General features: G+C 39.5%; 1 protein-coding gene and 1 long non-coding RNA gene across 3 annotated transcripts in view; one reads left to right on the forward strand and one right to left on the reverse strand.

The window, feature by feature from the left end:
- LOC140697357 (uncharacterized) overlaps positions 1 to 17,754 on the forward strand; it is a 211,544-nt gene extending 193,790 nt beyond the window's left edge. Inside the window, exons 3-4 of the long non-coding RNA XR_012074315.1 lie at positions 16,028 to 16,122; positions 17,495 to 17,754. This is a non-coding gene — a long non-coding RNA (uncharacterized lncRNA). The remainder of the gene's footprint in view (positions 1 to 16,027; positions 16,123 to 17,494) is intronic.
- Positions 15,847 to 27,373, reverse strand: part of LOC140697356 (uncharacterized) — a 32,931-nt gene continuing 21,404 nt past the window's right edge. The window contains exons 2-4 of one of the 2 annotated variants that reach the window (XM_072964596.1): positions 19,102 to 19,203; positions 16,211 to 16,496; positions 15,847 to 16,089 (exon numbers count right to left, since the gene is read on the reverse strand). The gene's annotated coding sequence lies outside the window, so the exon portion shown is untranslated. The remainder of the gene's footprint in view (positions 16,090 to 16,210; positions 16,497 to 19,101; positions 19,204 to 27,373) is intronic. The other variant, XM_072964598.1, reaches the window with a different exon arrangement.

The raw sequence follows: 27,373 nt of genomic DNA on the forward strand, positions 1-27,373 counted from the left end.
GCCCATGGGAGGCAACATTTTAGCAGGGCAGGCAAATATTAATTCAAGAATCCCTCAAATTAATATGAAGCTTCATCCTTGATGGGGCCTATGCAATAAAGGTGACCAGGGCTGTAAGAGTGTACTGTGTATAGGATTTCAGTGCATCGAGACAATTTTGTGCGCATTTCCCGTGATAAACCAGAAGATACAGCTCCATTTTTCTTTTCTCCTAATTATTTTTCTGTAAGAAAATAACTAAATTAGATGTGATTTCATTTAACCACTTTCATAATGTTTCTTTCCTTAACTAATAATTAATTTGATCTTCACATTATGCAAGACTGGAGCATGGTCTGTCCTTTGTTTCTGAAAATCTGCAGGAACTCTTCTGCTGTTCTAAGGGCATGAGTGAGACTGAGAAGCCCCGAGGGAAGGCTCAGTTCTTTCTCCAGGAACAATCCTCCCTTTATCTGGGGTTGTGGCTGTTGGTAGCTAAGTTTATCCTGTCCTGGTGGCTCTTTATTTGTTTGTCAGCCCCTGGCCAGTGCCCTTGCTTGCACGAGTTGCGAATGGTCTGCTGGGCTTTCCCGGGTTAGAGTGTTAGGGGTTGAATTCGTCCCCTCAAAAGAGAAATGTTGGAGTCCTAACCCACAGTACTTCAGAGTGTCGCTTGATTTAAAGACAGAGCCTTTGCAGAGGTAGTCAATTCAAAATGAGGTCATTAGGGTAGGCGCTTATCCAGTATGACTGGTGTTCTTATAAAAAGGGGAAATTTGGACACAGAGACAGACAAGCACAAAGGGAAGACAAGTGAAGACACAGAGAGAACACCATCTATAAGCAAAGAGTACCTGAGGCTGTTGGAAGCTGGGAGGGAGGCCCTCAGAAGGAATCAACCTTGCAAATTCTGGCCTCTGACACTTCCTATCATATAAGCCTCTTGAGTTTACAGCACTTTGTTAAAGCAGCCTAACAAGTGAATGGAGGCATGTATCTGCAGAAAAATTTTTATCAAACTAATGTCTCCTGGATGTTTATCTGATAGAATTTTTAAAATCTCTTTAGAATTATTTACATTTAAGCCTAAATGCAAATTCAGAAACAGCCCCTGGAGTCTAAATGGTATATGGCTGTTAAAAAGAGTAACAATGGCCAAAAGCTCTCTTGGTGTGAACATTTCTTTTCTGGAACTGCCCTAACTTCACCAGGCCAATTTGGCAGGGGCTTCCTCCTCTGTGTGCTGCTACCTCTGACAGCATTAAGAGGGAGTGTATTCAATATAGTAACTTATAATGAAAAAGAATATGAAAATGAATTTATGTATGTTCATATATGATTGTAGTATTATGCTCTACACCAGAAATTGACACAACATTGTAAATTGACTATTTTCAATTAAAAAAAAAAGATCTATATGGTCAGGAGTTAGCAGTGGCATGGAATAATTAGAAAAAAAAAAAAGAAAAGAGGGAGTGCAGCTGTCACATACACCCTTAGGGAAGAGTGATTGAAGCCAACGATGTTTTTGAGCAGGGAATCAAAGAGCAATGTGCCAGCAGCACAATGTAGTTTTATATTGAAGTCTCTTAATGCTTGGGTTACTACCATATTTACTTTAGGAGTTGAAGAGATCATTGTACGTCCTGGCTCAGTGTGAAAGGCATTTTAAAATTCATCCAAATGTTCCCAGTGAAGGAGTGCCTGCAGACTAACTTCTGTTCTTTCCCCAATGGGATAGCCGTAGGGTGCTTTCATCCATCTGGGTTTTAAAATGAAGAAGAAGAGGCACAAAATATATCCACACAAATAACTGCATTTGTGGATATTAGTGGGAAAATTGGTGAAATCTAAAGGTCTGTAGGTTAATTAATAGATCATTCCCCAGTTTCAATCATTGTAATATAGTTACGTAAGATGTTGGCGTCAGGAGAAGCTGGTTGAAGGATATATGGGAATATTATACTATTTTTGCAACTTTTCTCTAACTGTAAAATAATTTTAAAGGTAATTTTTTTAAGTAGGCTTTGAGAGTTCTTTTTGATGGCTCAGAAGTGGACCTGTTTCTTATTCAGCAAGCCTAAAGCTGTATAATTTGTTGGGGAAGAGAATGGATGAATGAATGGAGCTAGCAGTATTGTGTGTAATGAACCAAAGAATTAATTCCATTGTTTAGTGATGGTGTCTTGAGATATATATATATAATATAAACTAATACATATATATTTAAATGTTTTTCTCCTCTCTTTTAGGTTTAACCAACCATTTGTGAGAATGAATGTTTGTTTTAGATGGGAAAATTAATGTCTGTTTACACATTTGCACTTGTATATGTGTATTGGAAAGACAGAACACATGGCAGGGGGGTTGTCAGAGAGAGAGGAGAACTTTAATAATGACCTACTGTATTCATTTCCTGTGGCTGCTGGAATAAAATTCCACAAACCTGGTGGCTTAAAACAACAGAAATTTATTTTCTGACAGTTCTGAAGGCCAGAAGTACAAAATCAGTTTCAGTGGGCCAAAGTCGATGTGTCAGCCTGTCTTGCTCCCTCAGAAAGTGCCAGCATTCCTTGGCTTGTGGCTGCATCATTCTAATCTCTGCCCCTGTTGTCACGTTGCCTTCTGTTCTGTGTGTACAGTCTCTCTCTGCCTCCCTTCTATTAGGTTGCTTGTGATGGCATTTAGGGCCCACCTGGATAATGAAGGATAGCTTCCCAATCTCATGACACTTAATTTAATCCCCCTGCAAAGTCTTGGCCATTTGTAATGAGTTGAATATCCCATTTCCTGGATCCCACATCCCTTTTTATCTTTTTCTTTTTTTCTTTTACTCTCTGTTGGAAAAGCTGATATTTCTATAACATTTTAAGGAAGGGAGCAGAAAAAATGAATTGAGGGTGACCTTTAATTTCATGAAAATGCCTTTATTCTAACTTCGCACTTGATTGATAGTTGGTCTAGCTAAAAATTTTTAAGTTGAATATTTCTCTCAGAATTTAAAGGCATTGTCCCGCTGTCATCTAGCTTTCAGAGGCTACGATGTCATTCTATTTCATAATCTTTTGTATACAGCCTATTTCCCCACCTCTTTGGAAGCTTTCCACGTACACACTTTGCCCAAGTGTGCTGAAATTTTGCATCATTTCTTTATTGTGGTTCTTTTCAAGTTTATCATGCAGGGCTTTCAATGGGCCCTTTCAACATGAAAATACGTGTATTTTATTTCAAATAGTCTTGTACATTTTTATCGACAGTTTGCTTATCTCGGTTTTCCCCTTCTTACATCCTTTGACTTCCGTTAGTCAGATACTCTGTCTTTTGCATTGTTTCCTTCATTTTCTTTCAGTCAATATTTTGTTTCAAATTTCTACATTATTTTCTAAAATTTACCCTTCAACTTTCAATTCTAAGTGAAGTTTTTTTTATTCTGTTATCTTAATTTGAATGTCTCATTACTCTTTCATGTCTCTGATGACCCGTGTTTTTGCCTTCTTATTCTTATTCCACCTAGAATATCACATCTGACATCTCTGAGGCCTTAAATTATATTTTTTGAAGTTGTCTTCTGTATTCTACATGGTTTCTGCTTTTTCTACTTCCTTATTTTTTTTCTTATTTTCTGGGTTTGGTCTCTTTTATGCTGGAGACCTCTTAAATGTCTAATTCGTGGTTATCCATCCTTACTAAATTTAAGGCAGTTAAGATTGACTGAAAATTCTGTGTACGAGGGCAAAGCTGGTTAATCAGTGGTCTTGCCTGAGACATAACCAGCACTGACTGGGAGTTTTTGCTGGGTGACCCACACTGAGGGTAACTGAAGGTAGGTCCACTCCTCTCCTGCCTGGTAGAGGTCCACCTGGCTCCAGGGATTCCAGGAGGAAGGTTAGAGGAGCCAGGGGCTTTCAATTCCATTTGCTGACTCCCACTGTATTCCCTGTGTTTCGGATTCTCTGTCTGAATGATTAAATAGCCTTTCAGTTTCAGCGTCTCCTGAGAACAAACCTACTTCCTTCTCCTTCGGGGAGGGAGGGTGAGAAAAGTGTAGTTATCTGGCCCCGGGAAGTACAGGATGGGCCCCACAGGTGTCCCCAGCTCTAATCCAGTCCCTTTGCTCCAGCTCCTCCTCCCCCCAGCCCCACATCAATGCCTGGTGCCCCAAGTCCTGAAATCTGGGCTGTTGGGGAGGGGGTGCTTGCATACAAATATGCTTGCTTCCTGTTGACACTTTCCCTATGTGGCCTGAAATAACAACTTTCTTTTATCATCTGTATCAGCAACCTCTCCTCTCTCTTCCTTCTATGTCATTTTCCTGTCATTTTAGAAGAGATTTAGCAAGGAGGAAGATTAGCAACAGGAAGTTGACTAAAAAAACTATGTATTTGATGCTGACCGGCTTGAATTCTGCAGTGTTTAGAAATCGCACACGTCATTTAAGGTCATGGTTAGGAAGGCATTCTCTGCTGCATAATAAAACCACAAGAGTTTTCTTTCAGGCATCAGTTTACTCCTGTAGGCAATCAAGTGTGTCATACTGGAAAACTCTAGTGTGTCTCAATTTCCTAGCCAAATTTTTCATATATTTAAAGGAAAAAAATGAAGAAACTAGTTCTTATCAACTGCTTATTGTGTGCCCATCACTCTAATTTAGCTCTCACAGAAATCTTTTGAGATCGTTATTATTAAGACTATTTTTATAGATGAGAAACCCAAAATCAGACGTTAAAGAAACTTTCTTAGTGTCATACACAGCTAGAAAAGAGTAAGGTAGGGTTTCTTCCAGGACTGACTTCAAAGTTCACATTCTCCTACCACTGAATTCACGTGACCCACCACTGCTGCCAAGGCACCAGGTTGATACTTTATGCCAAAATTGATGGGCTTCATTAAGATTCAAGTGATACAATATGACAGTTACGATCTCTTCCAAAGTTGTTCTGTATATCTTGGCTTACAAATGCTTTTCTATATGTCATATCTATCTCTAAAATTATGCATTTACATCGGAAAGTCAAGACCACATTTCATTTCAAAAACCACACTGGTCAGTTAAGTGCATTTTTTCTAATTTGTATTTGACTGTTTACAGTAGTTTTGGACCAAAGCTAAGGGCATTTCCTTTTTTAAAAAATATGTATATATTTTTACTTAGATCCCCATCTATCAAAACTCTACCTAAATACACTACCTGGCATGCGTGGAACACAATGGTATTTACCAACTTTGAGCAAAGAGGTCTTTTTAATTTATTTCATCTTTGGGTTTGTTTGTTTCATAGTTACTTTTTAAAATAAAAATAGTAAAAAGAGCTTTGGCACTTTGGGATCAGACAGTCCTGAGTTTGATTTTTCAGCTCTGATGCTCAGTTACTGTAAAGGTGCGTGTGAATGAAAGTTCACGGAAAAGTCATCAGGAATGAAGGTAACTTGCAAAACGGGCTTTGCCTGCTTTCCCTTACGTGGTGTACGGGCTCCATCTACAACGCCCTCTGCTCCTCTCTGGACCTGCCTCCTTCTCCTCTGTCTGCTAATCTGCTTCCTCTGCTTACTTATAGTTCTCTTCCTTATAACTTCTGCTTGTGTGCGGTTCCGACGTACCACGCTACCAGCTCCTCCTTGTAGTTGCCTTTCAGTTCCCCTTTTTCTCCTGCCTCTGCAGATAAGTGGCAGATGACTTCATTCACTTTTCAGTTCAGGCTGTTAAGAGCAATTCTCTTGACTGATCCGGTTTATCTTTTCAGTTATTGTCCTCGATTGTAGCCGGTAACTAGATGATACGAGTAACTAGATTACACAGGTAACTAGAAAAAGGAAAGAGAGTGAGATGGTCTTCCCCCAAAATGCCACTTACCCTTCTGCAAAAACTAAGTGTGGCAGTCTCCTTAGACGTCATATGAGTTGAGGAGATGACTCTTAAAAGCTCTAGAACAGCGATCTGTACCCTACAAGTTTTAGTTTCTTTTCCCCTTTGATTTCATGGGCCCTGAATGATAAAAATACAGTGCAGATTCCCCTAATCTCATTTTTTATTTTCTTTCTTAGAAGATTGAGTGATGCTGTCAGAAACAGGAAACAATAATTTACCAGTATCCCCTATAGTCAATTTACCATTTGTTCTGGATCTACCAGAGTTAGAGCAGCTGGCTGGCGGGATTAAAAATTTACTAAATCTTTGATGAGATTTTGTATGAGCTCAGCGCAGTACTGGGCATCAAGGTAGCTATAAGAATCAGGCCCTATCTTTAAAGTACTCGATCTTGCTCGTTTGTAAGGGAATAAGTCAAGAAACTGTCTAGAACAATTAATAGGAAGACAGTGAGCAGGAAAGATAACGGGATTAGAGACTAGCTTTGGCTCTAGTTCTTACTCTGCCATTAACTAGGCAGCTTGTTTTCTGGGCCTCAACTAACTTAAGGTGAAGAAATTATGCTAGGTTATTTCTAAAATCCGTTTCAAACCAATAATCCATGTTTCCATTCCTTTCCTTTAAAACAACAACAAAAAAGTTTTCTTTCTTATGTTTCTCCCCTTTGCTTTCCATCCACTGAATTTAGATTTCATTCAGTAGGATTTCTTTCACTGATGGAAGTGGAATGGGAGCATGGCCCTCATTCTTTGATACCTTCTAATACACTTCCTCTGACGGACATGATTTTGGTTATGAATACTCAAACATTCTTGTAAAGTATATAAAACCACTTTAACTCATTGTGAGCATTATGAAATCTTAGAATCTACAGGGATGTTGGTAGTAATGTAACTCTTATGAGTTGAATTGTTTCCCAAAAAGGCATTTGAAATCTTAACCCCTAGTATCTATGAATGTGACCTCATTTGGAAATAGGATCTTTGCAAATATAATCAATTAATGATGAGGTCATAATGAATTAGGGTGGACCCGAATCCAGTATGTCTGATGTCCTTGTAAGAAGAGATGAGACAGAAACACAGACACATGGGGAGATTGTCCTGTGACAACAGAGGCAGAGACTGGAGCCGCGCACCTGCAAGCCAAGGAACGCCAAGGGTTGACAGCCATCACCAGAAACTGGGAAGAAGCAGGAAAGGGTTCTTTGCAGAGTCTTGGAAGGAGCGTGGCCCTGCTGACACCTTCACTGCAAACTTCGGTCTTCAGATCTGAGAGAAAAAATCCCTGCTGCTTCAAGCCACCAAGTTTGAGTGTTTTGTTATAGCAGCTCTAGGAAACTAATGAAATAATGCAGGCCTTACTTGATGTCTTCAGCATCTCAGACTGTGCTTGAATAACTCCTGAAATGGGAGACTTACTACCTCCAATGTGGGTGTCCCCCATAATAGTAAAACCCAACGTGCTGGAACGTCCCGGGAGGACTTCCCATTTACTTCCTGGGCCTTTTGCTTATTACTCTCAAACCGAACACCATGGCATGTCTAAGTCCCATCGTTCCGACAGCGCTTAATGACAGTTAACATGAGCATCTTTCTACATGAAGTGACTGAGGATTGAAAAACAGTCTTCAAGTTTCAAGCATCTTGGGCTTAACAGATAGTTTCCCTGGATTGACGAGAGAGATTGGTATTATTTCAGTACCACCTGACTGACTGACTGAGGGTTTATGCCCATAATCACATCTTTTCAGAAAAGGGAAAATTATGTGACTTTCTTCCTCCTACCTGTGCCTAATTCCACGAGAGGAAAGGTTTGCCGGTTTTCTGTTTCCCTAGTTGCTCTGGTGCTCAACTGGGTGGAAGACAAGAATAGGTATCAATAAGCCCTAATACCACATTAAAGGAACTGAAACTCAAAGCAGCTAAGATGCCAAGGAATATTACGGGGCGAGGTTAAAGCACAGGCCGCCGGTGAAGTGATTGAACGTTCCTTGGCTATCAAACCAGAGGGGAGAGCCTCACCCAAGTTTAGGATTACCATCCCTCGAGAAAGTGCAACAAAAGATCTGTGTGTTTTTTTTCACTCTCAAATGGCCCATGAAGTTGATGCAAGTTGTAATTTGAGGATCATTTCACTTTTTCTGTTAGCAAAGCTTCAGAGAAAACTGAAAACCAGTACCAGGAAGGTAAGTGAATACTTCAGACAGCCACCAACAAAGGAAAATAAATGTTATCTCTACTAGAAACGAGTGTCAACAAAGGTAGAAGTAGATATGGGATACTCAGATAACCACGTACGATGTTAATCAATGCGGGCACTGGAACTGTCTGTAAGTGAAAAGACCATACTGTCTTCTTTCCTTTGATTCTCCACCCTCACCATCTCCTGCAGGCCCACCACAACATGTCTGCCCTAGGTCCAGGGAACTGGAAAAGGTTTACCAGTACTACATTATTTCCTCCTCTATCCTCCTTGAATTTGGCCATCCACTTCTTTCACTGTGCCTGCTTGTCTCTCTCTCTGGTTTGTGTCTCCTCTTCCTCCTTATCATCTGGTAATCCCCCCAGTCATCCTGCAGGAAACAAGGCCTTCTGGCTCACCCGCATTGAATGGGAACACGTGTTACTCAGGTTACACCTTCACACAGCTCTCTTCCAAAGTGCTCTTGCTTTTTGATAGACCTTCTAGACATGAGACCAAATCTCCAGATCTAGAGATGGCTTATCCTACTGTTCCATGTTCATGCTAAATACTCCGCAGGCCTGGAAGCAAGTGGGATGGTGACAGCCCTCCACCCAGGGAGGCTGTGGCACAGAGAGAATTCTAAAATAAGAATAAAAGCAACTAGAAATTGGTCTGCTTTATATTATTGTCACACACCAAGACTTCTACACAATGATAGCATGGGGGTGGGGGCTGCCACCTCCAGCCCTGCCCTTGCTAAGCCTCTCCTCTTGGGTCCTGACCCAAGGTCCCTGGGAGAGAATGGCATTTTCTTTGATGCTTCCCCAGAACGTCTTTGTGGTGCCCGCCATGGCGCTCAGTCCCCAGGCCTTCTGGGGGCCTCTTTGGAGGCCTCTGGGCCTCTGTACCTTCTGTTCAGACATTTTTCTCTGTCCTATTAATCTCATCAAAAGTTGAGGTTCAAACTGGCTCAGCATTTAGCTGAGCTAGGCTTCTTGCTCTTTGTTCCAAATGAGTCTGGGACCTACTTTTACCATAAGTCAGTGGCTTCAAGTGTGGATTTTGTGTAAAAGAAACCCCCCTCATATTTGACTAACCCCCTCCTAGCATGCCAAATGCCCCACTGCCTCACCCTCTTTGCAACCTATTCTTTTAAAATTTCCAACTAAAAATCCTATTTTGGTCTCGATTTCCTCCATAGGAATTCTCTCTGATTATTTAAAAATACCTAAACTAGAGTTTCTCAAATCTTAGCCATTCACATACCACCTTCACAAATATTCTGGTAATCTAATTTCCGTTTAAATAATTATTCACTTGGCAACTATCAGAATCATGGTGCTTTCTACCAATAGCACATATACCATACTTTGGGAAACCTCATCTTAAATCTACAGTATCAATGATAGACATCTTTCTGCCAAGGAAGGGGAAAACTGTTCCTTCAAAGTACAATAGTATTTGATGGATAAATCATTTTTCTAGAGGAAAAAATTATATGTGTATAAATTTTGTCATTACTAATATATCCTTGCTATTGGTGTTCATTGAGGCCTTTCTAGCAATTGATAGCAAAGTTGGTGAATTAAGGAATATGTCGTAAAGAACAGGATACTAAGTCAGCAATTTGCCTCAGCATGAAGTGCTTCTGATTTCTCTCCCCGTCCTCAATACAAAACTTCTAGGAGACTCAGGCCTCTGAGGTACCTAATCGCGTGATTAGATTATTAGCCAAACTCTGCATGACTGAAGGGGTTTTTCAAACAGACACTTTCACTTTTTGTTGGTGTGGTTTTGAGTAGATGCTCAATGAGCCAAAGATAAAGTTGAATAATCTGTCAGAGGATCACTGAGTATTATGTAGAGAATATCTATATACAGACTCTTCCATTTGGCTGAGTCTCATTTGAAGTCTAACATGCTTATTTGTCTTGTAGGCTTTCAAAGTGGCTCTCCCCAGGAGCTCTAAAAGGCAAAAATAAACTTCTGTCACCTGTGTTTATATATGTATATATAAAGCCTTTGAATCATGGGCATGATTGTGGGACATTATCAGGAAGCCATACACTTCAATAGGTATTTCAAACAGTAGGAAACTGAGTTTTTCAGGTGTTATCACCTGAGCAATGATCAAACGCTGAAATGTCCCATTCTGGTTATTTTGCTCTTCAGAATCCATGTAATGTCTTTCAAAGACCCTGGAGAGTTGAACAGCTTTTGAGACAAAATGACTAGATTCCCCAAACTGTATTAGGTTTCTCATCGCTCTCGTGAGAAAGGGTAATATAGAGCCTTGACAACGAAGCCAAAGAGGGAACAAACAATGTCCTGAATGTCTTTTCTTCTGAGTAGGGAGATAATACAGCGGAACTCTTGGGTTAATATGGGTTTCTCAAGCGATAGCCTCTCATCTTTGAGAAAGCAACTTTACTGCACTATTTTTATCACTCAGTTGTGCCCTCATTACCTGAGCATTGACAAGGTTAGATCCAAAATCTGTTACATTTCATGGGAGGCACAAAATCCCATTACATGGAATGTGGTTTTAATCGGGTTGTAAAGAAGTGAGAGATACTTGTGTGCAGTGAGTAAAATGGTCATTTGCCATTATTAAATCATAATGGTTAGAAAAATGTAGTGATGTTATACAAAGACAGAGCTGAATAGAGAATTAAGTTATGCTGAATAAATTGGACACTAGCAAAGATTTGTAATATGTAAGCATAAAACATTTTAATATTGTAGCTTCGTGAATTGAATTGGAAAATGCCTGATCAAATGATGTGATAAATTCCAATTTTTAACCCTGATGAAAATTGTAGATTTGTGAGGTTGACTGAACCATGACTCTAGTAGAAAGACCTGGAATAGAAGGTGCCTTATTCCTAAGGCAACCTGGAGTTCTAAGGATTTCAAGGCTGTATTCTAAAGGGTTGGGAGGACTAAAAGATGGGCTCCGTAAATAGGAGCTGTTCTCTGATACATGTTGCATCCCTATGCCAGGGTTAGAGGTGAAAGTTTACCTTTAATTTCTCATATGCTAATTTAAAATATTTATTTTTGATGTATAAAATATATGTTAATTAAAAAATAACAAAAATAGGAGTAAATGAAATGAGACCCCCTAACTATAAAAATTAAGTTAGAAATGTTGGAAAGGAAGACAATAACATTATGGAAATGGCACCCTCGAGAGCTGGGGAAAACTCTAGAATGGAGCGAGACCAGTGAATTAGAAGATGGCATTGGGGAATTCACTCATAACACAGAGCACAGAGACAAAGACAAGAAAAAGCATAAAAGAGATGAATTAGAAATTAAGAAGCTCTAAAATTTGTCTGATAGGTGTAATGGCAGAACAGAAGGAAGTAGCAGAGAAGTAATATGGAAAAGCATGACTCATTAAAAGAACTCTCTGAGTTTCAAAGAAGTACCAATAAAAATAAATCTATGCCTAGACATTTTCTAATATAACTGCAGATTAGCCAAGGGTAAAGAAAAAACCCTGAAAAGTTACCAGAGAGAAAGATGACTTACAAAGGAACACTAATTAGGCTGGCAGAAGACTCTTGAATATGGCAATAGAGGCCAGCGAAAATTATATGAAAATAAAAGGCAAAGCCCACCAAAAAGTTTACGACAGTATTACGCAGCATGTTCTTAAAGTATAACTTTCAGATACATAAAACAAGAACTGAGGTGAAACACGAACAGTGAGAAATCCACTGTCACAGTGGAATATTCATTGTAGCACTTGTGGTTTTACAAACTTGGAACCAAAGAGAAGGTACGTCCTTACGGTTGTGATCCAAAGCAGTATGTTACACCACAGAATATTATTCAGCCATTAAAAAGACTGAATTAAAAGCATGTCAGTTTCTGTTATGTTCCCACCTAAATGAGAATGTCACAATGCAGAGAGGTAGACGTGAAATGATATCAGTGTTTGAAGCTAAAATGACCCCAGTGTAAAAACAAACCCCACTCCAAACATATGTCCATATTTGGGTGTGATTTTGTGAGCATGAAGAAAGATATGGAAAAATACATACAAGATTAATTAGTTAATAGTTGAAGAGGGTGATGGGCGCAGAAACACTGGAAACATTGAAAATTCACTGAATTTCAGTTATTACAGAAAAAAATAACTTTGATCAAGATTTCTCATCTAAAATTCCTCCCTAAGCGGACCTTAATTCGAAAAGATACATTCACCCCAATGTTCATAGGAGCACTATATACAATAGCCAAGACACATAAACAGCCTAAATGTACATCAACAGATGACTGGGTAAAGAAGCTGTGGTACATTTATACAGTGGAATGCTACTCAGTTATTAAAAAAAGAATAACATAATGTCATTTGCAGCAATATGGATGAACCTGGAGACCATCATTCTAAGTGAAGTAAGCCAGAAAGAGAAAGAAAAATACCATATATCACTCATGTGTGGAATCTAAAAAAAAAGAAAAAGAAAAGAAGTTCACACTAATGAACTTATCTACAAAAGAGAAACAGACTCACAGACATAGTAAACAAACTTATGGTTCCTGGGGAGAAAGGGGGTGGGAAGGGATAAATTGGGAGTTCAAGATTTGCAAATGTTAACTACTACATATAAAATAGATAAAAACCAAATTTTTTCTGTATAGCACAGGGGACTATATTCAATATCTTGTAGTAACCTATAATGAAAAAGTATATGAAAATGAATATATGTGTGTATATGTATGATTGAAACATGCTGTACACCAGATTTGACACATTGTAACTGAAATAAAAAAATAAATTAAATAAAATTCCTCCATAAAGGCTCTAAAGCAAAAAGAACATAAAGTAGCAAGAGAAACCCAGCGAGGGGCACAGAGAATAGGGTCTTTAGTTGTATTCACATTAAGGGAACAGAAGGGTCTACCTGGCCCCTTGAGAGACAGACAGACATAATTCACCTAATGTGTTGGATGGCCAAACTTTGCCATACCTTCCTAGTAGAATGCTTATTTTTCATTTCCTCCAATTATTATACCTTTGTCTTTAATACACTCTTCTGATTAGAAACAAATATTTCCTGTTATAAGTTGATTAAGAAACAGGAAGAAAGTCATTATATGGTTCCTGTATATTTTGTACTGTTTTGAACAAAGAATGCAAAAAAGTAAAAAGCACACATTTTTCCAAATAAAAAGTTCATTCTCATACAGATAAGAATAGAAGGTGAGATAATGGTAGAGTCATTGAGTATAGAGAACTCTTCTGTGGAACTTTGCTATAAAACAAACAGAAAGAGGAGTCAGTAGCTGGAGATGTTGGAATTAAGAAGGTTTGCTGTGATTGCTGTTTGAATACCAGTGATATCAAAGCAAGTGTATGATGGAAATGAGAAGAAAATCCAATGGAGAAGGCAAATTGGATGGATCATGATTATGACAATTTCGGAAGCAACAGAGACAGGTCCTGGTGCGTATGTGAGGACTTGACCGTAGCTTGAAGCACGGACAGTCTCTCTGTCATAAATGGAGGGAGTGCAGAGCGTGGCGGGTGGAAATTCAAGTGATTAAGTAGAGCTGATGTCAGAAGGAAGAGAGGTAGAAGCTTTTCTAACAGTTTCTCCTTTCTCAGTGATATCACAAACAAGATTATGAGCTAAAATTGAAGAGAGGGAAAAGGAGTGTTGGAAATTTAAGGTTACTTCAAGGAAAAAAGCAGACCTGTAAGAAAAAATAGTTCAGAGGAAGAAAACCATCATAAAGTCAACAATCTTGAGTCATCATAAAAGTCAAAATTTCTGTAAACTTAGAAACGAGATTTTACTTTTAAAAGGAAATAAACCTGTACTTGTTTATGATTGTCAGAGATTCAGAAGGGGGTTGAGGGGGGAGGCTCCTAAAGCCAAAGCTCTCTGCAGATTGACCACTGGGGCAGTTTACATCTGGAAGAAGGGAAGAGTGACTCCATTCACTTCCTTGCCAGCCTACTAACTGCTTCTGGTTTTCAAGATGCTTTGAAAGCTAAACTCAGCAAAAAATGCTGCCCAAAGATGTGGCAGAAGTTGAACTGAACTGGTCAAGTTTCATGTTATGTATATCCTTTAATATAACCATTTTATGCCAATAAATGCTTCACACGTAAATGAAATGTTATGCCATCTGAGGGCTTAGCCAAATTGGTCTGGGTCTCAGATGGGTGGTTAGAACTCAGCCTCTCTGATCCTTTGCCTCCTTTGCCAAAACGTGCTTATTCCCATCTAGGTACCCCGTGGGTTTGTTGCTGTGCTGATGTAAATTTATTTGAGAACACAGCTATTGTCCGAGGCAAAGCGCTAAGTATCTAGTAATCTGTTCCTGAAGAAGATGATTAATTAGCCACACAGTGCTAGCACTCCTCAGGAAAAAGATATTAAGTCTAATAACACTGAGATGCATAAAAAGGAACATGATGAGAAAACACTGGGGTTCTGCTAAGTGCTTCTCACCCATCCAAATTCTTCCTAAACTATGAGGATCCACTAAACTGCCTTACGCTTTTGTCTCAGAAAACAGTTCAGCTTAAACCCAGACTTGGGGATGGTCCAGAGCTTATGCTACTAGCCACAGGTAACTATCCAATTTCGAATTTAAATAAAGTTAAATAAAAGTAAAAATGCTGTGCCTCAGTTGCACTGGACACACGAGAGTGAGCAGCACAGATATAAAACATTTCATCACCAGAGAAAGTTCTGTTGGACAGCGCTCATCCAGACCGTGGAAAGCCTCTGTGATTGTCAACCTCAAGATTGTTTCTGGTCCAAGGGAAGCATAAAAAAATTAATGAAATTTTGATGCAGTCTCAGAACCACCTTGGACTTCACACAGACCCCAAACTAGAACTCGGAACTTTCCCAGTCTGGACCTGACTCAGTGTAGACCCACATCAACCATCAGAGTTTGGGAGGAGGATTCAGTGAATTTATACCTCAAATGGCATAATAATGCCTGAGAAGGTCTTTTTAAAGCTACGAAGTGCTGTGCAAACATAAAACATCCTTTCTCTTTCCCTAAGCAATCGCCTTTACTTTGTTGTGGGGATCTCCCTTGATTGTTATATTCAGTGTTGGACTCTCCAGCTCAAGGCAAATGCAGAAAATCTGGAGGTAGTTCAAAGGAGACCCACAAAGATGATGAAAGGTTTGGAAAATAAAATATTGTGGTTAAAGACAGAAGTCATTCATCCTGGGAGAAAATTTTACAATTACCTTCAAGCATAAGCATGGGTATTATTTGGGGAATTACGGCCAGCTACGTTAAGAGATATTATGGCCAGCATAAAAGAATTAGATGAAATTAATAGCACAAAGGGAAATTTCCTGGCAATGGTGGCTGAGCTGGAGCAAGCTAGTAAGGAAGTTGAAGGAAAATATTTAAAGGCAGAAAAAGCTCCATGTACAATGTTTTTTGGTCACTGACTCCTTCTGGGGAAGTAGTCAGATACAATTCATTATGCATATATTTCCATGTTTTGTACCATGTGCCATGTTTTGTTTTCATGTGTTTTGTACCCAGTGACTGAGTCTGGCCCATATCAAGCTACCTATAGCCAGTGACTGCTGTGACAGCCCCATGCCACAGGGGCACTTTATACTGGAAGTGATATAGAGGATAAGGTTATTGCCTCCCCAGGACCCAAGTCTCCTTTTCCTATAACACAATGCCGTATTTTTTATTGTGGAATCATTCCTGACCCACCTCATAGAACCAGGGTCTGGTTAATCAGATCGTTAATTACCCACCCCCCACCGAGGCCACAGTGATTGGTTCAGAAATAACAAGTAACCCGAGTAAATGCAATGAGACTCAATTCCAGAGTTATTTTCCCCAAACTGTTGGGAGCAGAGAACCGCCCTTGTGACATGTTTGGTGGCCTGCAATGGTAAGCCCCATTCTAGGGAGCTCGGTGGGTTGCCACTGCACAGCAAGCAGAGCTGTAGCTCTTACACGCACGTTCGTTCTGTTTCTCCAGAGCAGAAGCATCGAAACACCTGCCAGGGAGCAAGCAGCCAGAGGTACTGAGCAAACCGCTACCTGTGGAGCCAGGGAAGGAGGAAAAAGGAAGAGGTGAGCCGCTCTTCAGTACACACACTTTCCATCTATCCCCCTCTTTACAGCCACACACGCTCCCACCATCAGCGGTCCGTGGCCTCACCACAGCTCTTTCGGACGAACGATCGATCTTCTCCTTAACAGTTTCCTCCGCCCCTTGATCCAGTCACCACTGCACCAGGCTTTCCCTCTGCCAAGCACTAACTGACATTTCCCAACCATGGATGTCCTCTCTTCTGTCTTTTGAGTATTTTTTGGTCCTTTACCATATTTTTTTGAGTATTTTTATCCTTTACCATCATTTCAGTGTGGTCTTAGGGAGGAGACAAATGTGTTTGGTTAACCCATCATCTTTAAAGCAGTTTTATGGTGACAGCAAACCAAAATACCTAAGAAGAAGCAAAAAGAATGAGGATTAAGAAAAGAGAATTAAAGTAAGACAATGTTTGCTAGTTGTGGTCACGAACAAAATGGCAGGGGCTAGGGCGGTCTTACCGAAGAGTCTCTGGAAACCCATTGTGTCCCCACATAACCTCAGAATAACAGCTAACAGACACTTCAGGGAGGTTGGAGACAAAATCCTGCTGGATCCTGGCAGAGACCTGATCTGTAGATGTTTGCAAACTGCATTTCTCCACTGGCCCAGTGAGAGTGATATATAAGATAATTTGGTTGTTTGGGTTTTATTCTCCCTACTTTTGGATTGACTTCAAGTCATTTCTCTTAGGCAATTTTGTGTTTATGTAACAAATATTTAATACCCATCTAATAGGCTCAAAGTATTAAGTTATGTCCTAAAGAATAATGATGAAGACTTGATTCTTGCTTCAAACATTTGTTCACTCTTTTAGAGAAAAGCAATCTGTATATGGCAAAATACAAAAAGAGAAGAATTTCTGAAAGAGAGCAGGGCATGGAAGGGGTTGGAGATGAGGTGGGTGAGGTGGTTACAGGCAACAAGAGGAAATATTTGAAAGTAGTCAGTCCTTTGGTGCCAAACTGGAACATTGGTGTTTCCAGATGCCTCTTTAAAATCCCATGTCAGTAGCAGGATTAATATTGGAGAGACTTACCCTGATATAAGGGTGAGGGGATTTGTCTGGTGAAGGTACAATTGCTAAAATACACACTTTCACTCTGTTTTTGAGCTATAATCTGTGCTCTTTCACGGCTCTTAGTTTCCTTACTTAAGTGTTTTAAGGTTGTTTCCAGTTCTAAAATTTTAGTATTTGAACCCAAATTCTGGCTTCTGGACAGTCTTCCAATAGGCTTCCTGTTTTTACCACATCCTGTTCCCCAAACCATCAAATTCTTTTACTTTAACCCTGATTTGGAATTCTACGTTACTTATTTCAGTCCCCACCCTAAACATATTTCTTTTTCCCAGTTTCTTTGTAAGGTTGAAGGAAAGTTCAAGGGAAACCTAGCAACAGACAAACACAGAGAAAAGAAAGAGAATGGAATTTCTTTTTGGGGGCAGAAGACATTATTTACAGCTAGAAGCACACCAAATTGCTCCCAAATCCATGAGTGGAATTATATTAATTATATTTTTTCAAGGATATCCTGAAGGGGGATTTTTCTGACCTAAATGAATCATCCTACTGTTATGATAATAACAGCCCTCCCAAGCTGAGAAAGCCCAGGTTTTTTGATACTATAATATACAGCAGCGTATTCCCTCTATCGTATAATTTGGGCAACAAACTTTAATTTTGTTTTCCTTCCTAATTAAAAAGACTGCCTTAAAATTGGATGACTTTTTGAAATGGTCGATATTTCTTCATTTTTGCTTTTGAATATCAGAATCATCCAAGTTCGTACCCAGAGAAACTTTGATTATAATGATGTAAAATTCACTGAAAAGAAAAACAGTACAGTGCAAGCAGCACTTCGGCCTTGTTCATGTTATGACACACGTGAAGTGTGCTGATGTTATCAAGGCATGCAGAGATGTGCTGCCAAGGCTGCTGTCAGCCCTAGGCAACAAACCCAAGCCCAGCAGAGGTAGGAGTCCTGCGGGCCGATGGGACCAGGATTTCGGCACTTGGGTCCCACACCAAGGCACCCCAAGAGGGAAGCCTGGGCGGCAACATGGACTTTGGTGCAGAAGTTACCTAAAACTCCTTCCAGGCTTCTTCCAAATTGGCACATCTATCCCTCTACCCCGCCTCACACTTCCCAAAACTTGCATTTTTGCTCACCATTACCACCAACAAGTTAGTCACCAAAAGGCCTCTCCACTTGTTTCACGTACTCCAGCGTAGTGTAAGTGAAACACTTATTTGAGAAACTTCTTTTTGCTGTCTTTTGTAGAAAGTAGGATTTGAAGAGGATCTCATGAATAATCCAGGCCGATGCCCGCATCGTACAGCTGAGGGGAATGAGGCTCCAGGTTGCTGCCTTATTCTCCCATCAAAGCAGCAGCCCTCAGGGCCTCCTGCTCCAGTTTACATTATCTTGGGGAAATAACCTGGTGTGGGCACAGTGCCAAGAAGGGAGTGTCAGGAGACTTGGCCGTGGCAGTCTGTCTGGGGAGGGGTGAACGGTTCTGACAGTCACTGTGTTATGCTCGCCTGGGCAGGTGATGCATCCCGCCTGATATGACGTGAACGTAGAAATTTTTTTTTTAATGTTAAGAAGTTTGTCTCTCAGAACTTTCTCTCTCAGAACAGGCTGTGCTATAGATTTTTGCCTTTTCTATGGCAATGCGGCAAACCTTCCTAGCCTAGAGCTTTCAGGGGAGATGACAAGGAGTCTGAAACCCCTGCTTGGTGAGCCCCTTGCAGATCTTGAGGTCTTAGGAGGATGGGCTCCTTCCTTGGCCTTAGTTCCTGCAGATCTAGGGTACTACTGAGACCTGGATGATTGTGACCACAGAGCTGTTGTGGTCCCTGGATCTTTGTTTGCTCCACGTCCCTCACAGAAAACTAGGGGGCAGAGAGAGGAAGGAAAGAGGGAGTCAGGCCTAGGATGGGGTCCTAGGGTTCTCACCCCTGATCCTCTCACGCAGTCCTACTGTGGCGTACCAATCCCCACACTGGTCTCCAAACTTTAATAGCTTTTTTAAAGCTATATTTATTCTGTTACGGGTATCTGCAGAGAGGAGGGGGAAAGGAGCGTTAATCAAACAAAACTAACATTTCCCCTTGAATTACCAGAAAAAGAATAGAATTAATTACTTTATAGAAGTAAAACCTGACCATGTCTTAATATGACCAAATACAATTTATCCTAGCCAGCTAGTCTTACTAATGGACTTACTTCATTGCACTGTTAGAAATGCTTCATTTGTTCCTCATGGTAAATATTGTAGAATGAGACCACACCATTAGAGAGTATATAATTGCTCTAATGTGGTCTAAAATAAAAGTCAGCAGTTTTGAAAGTCAAATCACAGATTTTGTTTGTATTGAGCTTATGACAAACTTTTGGCCTCTTTTCCACGTGTTGTCACGATGAACATGCCTCTTCCAAAATATATCTACTATCATTGGTTTATTTGCATACATTTTATATTGGATCCACCCAAATGTGCTAGTTAAGAGGCTAGAATCAGGTAGATTCTCTTTTCTGTGTCTGTTTTTAAGCATTTCTAAAACTATATATGTAAACTATCCTTTCCTATTAATTCCCGTATCTGCCCCCAATGCACAAATATAAATCTTATCCATCTCAAGCTGAAAAAAAACCCATAATCTCTTATTCTCCATTCCCAGGCCTCTAGGAAAATGCCCCTCACCCCCAAAATCTTCTGAAATTTTGTATCCATTCATCTCAAACCCCATCCTTCCTCATGCCAAAACCTTCCTACTGTTAACTCCCTTTGGCTGCGGTACATTTGTAACAGGAATGAAATTTTGGTATTGAAAAAGATGACTCAAACTTGCTTCTATAACATAAGACAACTGCATAAATTCTGGCTTTTTTTGTTTGGACTCATTTTTTATATGAAAATAAGCTCTAGAGTTCAGTTAGAATTGGAATAATTGGGACAATGAAGACATAAAATTCTTTACATAATTAAGAGTTAAAAGAATTTTTTTTCTTTGGAAGTCAGGGGAGAAAAAGAGTTGGGAGTCCTGGAACTAGAAAAGAAGCCTTAGGAAAAAAATATTTAAAGAGAAGATGAGAAAGGACTAGGGGGAAAAAAAGAGCAAGTAAGGATATCCTTGTGGTGGGATGTCTGTGGACCTTGAAGAAAAGTGACATGTGTGGTAGAGTGGGGTTTGGGGAACTACCTTTATCTATCAGAGACCAGAGAGCCTCCCTTTTATCTGGGCAGAGAATCTCCTTTTTTTTTTTTTTGCACCGTTTTAAATGAAATATACAAAATCCAAAGCTATCTGTATTAGTTATAACACAGAAAGTTCATCTCTGTAAATTACTAAGATAATTCAAAGAAAGGACATTAACTAAAAATATTAATCAAGAGTTGGGAACTGAGAGAGTTCCAGAGAAAAGAGCTGTCATAGTACTAAGTAAAAGCCATCCAGCAGCGTAGGGAGGCTCTTCAATAGGTAAGGAGGGAAGAACCTTCATTCCGGAGGAAGGTTCCCGCTGGTACTGCTGGGGTAACTTTGTAAGTCAGACCACATCTATTTGAGGAGATAAAGCCTGGAACAGACTGCCCCAAGGTACAGCACCTCCACAGACTCTTCCCTTTTCAGAATTCTGTGAGGGGCGCCTTCCTTCTGCACTCATCACTGAGGAGGACAGGAGGGCTGTCTAGTCACGTTAGCAATCTCCATCATGGGACCTTTCCCTCCTCCCTTTGTTTTTCCTTCTTTCATTCTTTAGAGAAACACAGGACTGGAAGAAAGAATAAGCAACCCTTTAAAGAAACCAAGCCCAGTTTCCCCCCTAAATTCTTAGACAGTGTTGAAACTACTCCTTTAACAAAGGAAGTGAAATGCAACCTTACTATGACTTTTAAAATTACTTGTTGTCTGGATCTCAAATAAAACATAAGCAACATGAAGACAGGGGTTTTTTATCTTCATTATTCATTGCTTTATGCTCAGCACCTAGAAAAATATCCAGATGATAGATGATGCTAAAATCTATGTGCTAAATGGAATAAAGGAATGTTCATACGGCCCTATTATCCTCAAACCCTATGTAGATATCTGTTACGTAAAACAGCCTGGTGGTGGCAGTGCTCGGGAGAATGTAGGAGGAAGGGCAGTGGCCGTAGCAGCATGACAGCTGCAGGAGTCAAGAACATAAGCAGGGATTAAGAATTGAGAGGAAGCAGAAATGTTGAGTAATAGGAGATCAGGAAAACTTGAGAAGGAGAAGGGGACTTTCGTTCCCACAGAACCTAGGATGGTGGCCCAAGGCAATTACTTGGATTGCAGGGAAAGGTGGTCCAGAAATGGATGAGAATTTAGGAACAGTTGAATGAATAAATTGTGAAACCATTCTTTTACTTGGAAAACTCCCCATCAATCTAGACCGTTACCTCAGCCTGAGATTTGGAACCAGGGACCTAAACATCAATCACTTCTTATCAAATGAAGGACTGAGAGTAAATTTCACCCTGCCCCATTATCAGTTCTTAACACTGGACCTACACACCTACACACCAGGAGTCAGTGAAAATGAGCTGAAGCTTTACCAAGTCTCTTTCTCCACGAACCCTCATCCCTCTTTTCCTGAATTGCTCTCTAACCCTGGTCTAGGCTCTGTTCAGCTCTTGACTCAGCAGAACTAATTTCAATCCTACCTTTGACCTTTGGATTTGACACTGAAAGCAAAAGCAAGAAATGTAAGAATAAACAAGGGTTCTCTATCAAACTAAAACACTTCTGTATACCAAAGAAAATCATCACCAAAATGAAAAGGTAGCCTATGAAATGTGAGAAAATGTTTGCAAATCACATATCCGAAAAGGAGTTAATATCTAAAAATATGCAAGGAACTTATACAACTCAATAACAAAACAAGTAATCCAATTAACAAATGGGCAAAGGATATGAATAAACATTTTTCAAAAAAAACACTTTCAAATGGCCTATGGGTACACAAAAAGGTATTCAACATCACTAATCATCAGGGAAATGCAAATTAAATCCACATGGAGATACCATCTCACAACTGTTAGGAAGTCTGTTATCAACAAGACAAGAGACGTAAATGCTGGGAAGAAGGTGAAGAAAAGGAAAACTTGCTGGTAGGAATGTTAACTGGTATAGCCACTATGCAAATAGTATAGAGGTTCCTCAAGAAATTGAAAATAGAACTATTATATGAGCCAGCAATCCCACCTCTGGGTATATATCCAAAGGAAACAAAATCACTATCCCAAAATGTCTGCACTCCCATATTCATTGCAACATTATTCACACTAGCCAATGCATGGAAACAACATATTGTCTATCAATGAAGGAAAGAATAAAGAAAATGTGGAATATGTACACAATGGCATATTATTCAGCCTTAAAAAAAGAAGGAAAAGCTGACATTTTCAACAACATGGATGAAACTGAAGGGCATTATGCTAAGCGAAATAAGCCAGACAAAGACAAATACTACATGCTACCACTTACATGTGGAATCTTAAAAAAGAAAAAGAAAAGAAAGTTGAACTCTTGGGGACAGAGAGTAAGAAAGTGATTGCCAGGAGCTGAGGGGTGGGGGAAATAGAGAAAGTTTCGTAAAATGGTACCAACCTTCAGTTATAACATGAATAATGTCTGAGATTCAACTATATAACATAGTAACTATCAATAATACTACTCTACAATTGAATTTTTCTAAGAGAGTAGATCTTAAATGTTCTCATTAGAAAAGGTAAATTATGTGTAAGGTGATGGATGTATTAACTAACTTGATGGAGGAGTCCTTTCATAAGGTATACATATATCAAATCACCTCATTGTACACTTTAAGTATCTTACAATTTTATGTGTCAATTACACCTCAATAAGGCTGGGAAAAAAGGGTATGTGCAAGGTTATAACACATATAAATTAATAAATAGGTATATATTCCTATGGGGGGAAACAGCTGTTGTCCTAATTGCCATTAACACAGTTCAGTACTCCAGGCTGGGGACTTTCATTTCCATGTGGTAGTTCTTAATGCTATTCCTGTATTTCCAGCTTTCTGCTCTCCAGTCACGTGCTAAACTACACTTCCGCACACTCCCTTTTAAACTTTTTTTTTTTACTGTGACAAAATACACATAATATAAAGTTACTATCTTAACCATTTTTAACTGAACAGTTCTGTGGTATTAAGTACGTTTATATTGTGCAACCATCACCTCCATCCATCTCCAGAACTCTTTTCATCTTGGGAAACTGAATTATACCCATTAATTACTAATTACTCCCACACTCCCCCTTCCTACTCACCCAGGGAAACCACCATTCTACTCTCTGTCTCTATGATTTTGATTTTAACTATTTAAGTACTTCATATGAGTAGAATCATACAGTATTTGTCTTTTTGTGATTAGCTTTTTTTCAAACCTAGCATTATGTTTCCAAGGTTCATGTATGTGTAGCATATATCAGAATTTCCTTCTTTTCCAAGACTGAATAATACTCTCTTGTATGCACATATCACATGTTGCATATCTATTCATCTGTCAGTGGAACTTAGGCTGCTTCCACATTTTAGTTTTTGTGAATAATACTGCTATGAAAATGGATATACAAATATCTCTTGGAGATCCTGCTTTCAATTTTTTTTTATATACCCAGAAATGAAATTGCTTAACCATGTGATGAGCTATTTTTAATTTTTTTGAAAACTATCATACTCTTTTCCACAGCAGCTTTACCATTTTACACTCCCACTAACAATGCACGAGGGCTTTAATTTCTCCAAATGCTTGCCAATACTTTTTATTTTCTGGTTTTTGTTTTTTGAGCTTGCTTTTTGTTTTTTTTTTTTTTTTTTTTTTTTTTTTTTTTTGGATAGTAGCCAGCCATCCTAATGGATGTGAAGTGGTATCTCATTGTAGTTTTGTCTTTTTAGTGGAAGTACTGGGGATTGAACCTAGGACCTTACGCATGCTAGGCACACACTCTACCACTGAGCTACACCCTCCCCATCACTGCAGTTTTGATTTGCATTTCTTTAATGACTAGTGATGTTAAGCATCATTTCATGTAACTATTGACCATTTGTATAACTTCTTTGGAAAAATGTCTATTCAAATTCTTTGCCCATTTCAAATTGGATTGTTTGCTTCTTACTGTTGAGTTTCAAGGGGTTTTATATATTCTGGATATTAATTCTTTATCAGGTATGTAATTTTCAAGTAGTTTCTTCTATTTTGTGGGTTGCCTTTTTTCTCTGTTGTTAGTACCTTTTGATGAAGAAAATTTCAAACTTTTCATGAAGTCCATTTTTTTCTATTTTTTATTTTGTTCCTTTGCCTTTGATGTTATATCCTAGAAATCATTGCCAAATCCAATGTCATAAAACTTTTCCTTATGTCTTCTTCTAAAGTTTTATGGCTTTAGGACTTCATGTATTTTGAGTTAATGTTTTAATCTGGTATTAGATAAGAGGAAAACTTTATTCTCTTGCGTATGGATATCTGGTTCTCCCAGTACCATTTGTTGAAAGGACCTATTTCACAGTTGGCCTTGGCACTCTTGGCAAAACTCATTTGACTACATATGCAGGATTTACTTCAGGGCTTTCTATTGTTCTTCATTGTTTATATGTCTGTCTTTATGCCAGTACCACACTGTTTTGATTACAAATCTACAAGCTTTGTATTAAGCTTTGAAATCAGGAAATGTTCTAGTTTTGCCCTTTTTCAAGAGTGTTTTGGCTGTTTGGGGTCCCTTGCAATTCCATGTGAATCTTCACATCAGCTTATCAATTTCTCCAAAAGAATGTGCTTGCTATTATAGTTAAATGTGAAAGCAACCCAATTTAGAATTAGAATGTCCCTTAGAGGTCATTCAGCCCAATATTCTACTCTATAGATGAAGAAAGACCTAGAGAAGCTGGATGACTTTCAAAAGTCATGAAATGAGCTGATAGAAAACCCAAGACCAGAGCCCAGTCCCCCACTGCCCGATCCAGCATTCCTCCTGCTATACCATGCTGCTTTTCTGAGAGAGGACTGTAGCACTTCACAACAGGAATTAAAAAAAAAAATCTTGCTGACAGCATTCTGCAATTAGAACTGCTTAGCTGACTTTTTCCCATCCTCAGCACCAAAAAATGTTTCTGTAATAATAAAAATTATTTTTACATATTTACTAAACTAATGTGCCTAAGCAGTTTGTATTCTGTATTATGGGTTCTTTGATTACAAGCAATAGACAATGGCATGGCCAGCTTAAGCAAGAATGCTGTGTTCCTAACAATCAAAGGAATCAAAATAAAGACTGAACATTTGGGTTTTAGAAAGGACAGGAAACAGAATGCCTGCCAGGGTCTAAGTAGCAACAGTTCTCCTAGAAGGCATCCTTCTCAATGTGTCTCCATTCATGATTCAGATTTCTGGAAAGGGACTCTGGTTACCCTAGCCTTGACCATGTGCCCTCACTTGACATTACGGGTTGGGGGTCTTATGATTGACAGTCCTCTAGAATCACATGTAGTAGTGGAGAAGCAGAGCCTCAAAGATGAGATACTGCATGACCAAAAGCAAGAGTTCCCCATTGTAAATACACTGCCTCATGTCGGAGCCTGCCGACAATCGATCAGGTCCAGAAAACCTGTGCTGCAGGACTGAGAAAGAAAGACAAGACTAAAAGGTGGGGTTGAGAGGGTCTCACTCTAGCCCGCAAGACGCTAGGTCAAGAGTGGACGACGAGTTTATTTCTTGCAGTTAATTTATATGATTTTAACCCATTAGCTCATACATTCCTGCATGTAGGCAAAGGTATTGTTTTAAGGCACATTAACAACGTGTACTAAAATCATTAACTTGTATATTGTTACAGACATCATTATTGTTTACAGTTCTCATAAAACTAAGATTAAGAGTTCCTGGAACCAAGATGATAAACTAAGGCATTGTTCCTCTAAGCTAACATCGTGACTCGTGTACTATTATCTCAGGTGATTGTTCTTCAGGCTAAGATCACTAACTTGCATGCCGATTGTATCTCTCCTTCCAAAGGTCCTTAGTGACTTGATAGCTCAGGATGTTCCTTCAGGCCTTAATGCACCTGGCACATTCCTCAAAGGGGTGGCGGGACAGAGATTGTCCTTGAGAGATCAACCTCAGAGCCTGACGCCCTGCACTGTGGGAGTTTAGGCCCAACCTCTGTGCTCGGCAGTCCTCAGGTCATGAGTGGCCCCCCGCAGCCTCATTTAATCCTGACATTACTAAGGAGGAAGTTGAGGGGAAATTAATAACTTGCCCAAGTTCACGCTGCTAGAAAGTGGCACTCACATGTTCACTGTTGCTCCTGGCTCAACCCAGAGCCTGTCACTTCTCTGAGCACTATTTCTCCTACATCTTTGTTCCCTGCCCTAGGTGGTATTCCCTACCCTGTTGCTGTGTTAGGGAATTAGGGTAAGTTATAATAGGCTCCCTTTGGTAGGAAAAGTCACTCCCTGATTGAATTCTGGGATGAAAATGGGATGCACGACTATGATGCTCCACATCCGAAACAACCTAGTCTTCCTTTGCCCGAGGTTGATTATTTAACCCCTTCACACCCGCCCAGTGTGGGCGTGGTGATGCACAATTCATTTCCACTTCACACAGCTCCTTCCTGTCACTGGATGTGTTCTCACCTATCACTTCAACAAAAGGTGGTAAACTTTGATAGAGATAAAATTCTGTACTTTTATACATGCCGAGTGATTGTTAACAGCTCCCATGGGACAAAAATAAAAAGAGTGTAGGTTGGGGAAAAATATAGGCCTATTCACAGTTTTGCAAGAATTTTTTTTACTGCTTCTTCCCAAATGATGATAATAACCAGCACAGAACTGATTAGATTTAGTAGATTAAAAATTTTATCTAGCAAAAGAATGATTTCCTATAAGGAGTTTTATGCTTCATATTTTAATGGCTTAGCCTTTTAACTGTTTACTTTGAATTATGTAAAAACTAGAGAAGTAGACATGGTCCTTAAATGTATACTGAGTATTTTTTTAATCTTCTTTTATTATTACATCAGTTTGGTATTTTTCATTCAGCATAAAATTTCCCAATTGTTTAAGGCAAAACTTAGTGAAATTCAGGATCCTGCTGTGGCACTTGCTGTCAGGGTGGGAATAGACAGGAGCAGGTGAGGTATCCCACCTGACAGGGGCCTGCAGTCAGGGCCGT

The sequence above is a fragment of the Vicugna pacos genome, chromosome 7 (assembly GCF_048564905.1).
Source record: "Vicugna pacos chromosome 7, VicPac4, whole genome shotgun sequence".
NCBI classification, from domain to species: Eukaryota; Metazoa; Chordata; class Mammalia; order Artiodactyla; family Camelidae; genus Vicugna; species Vicugna pacos.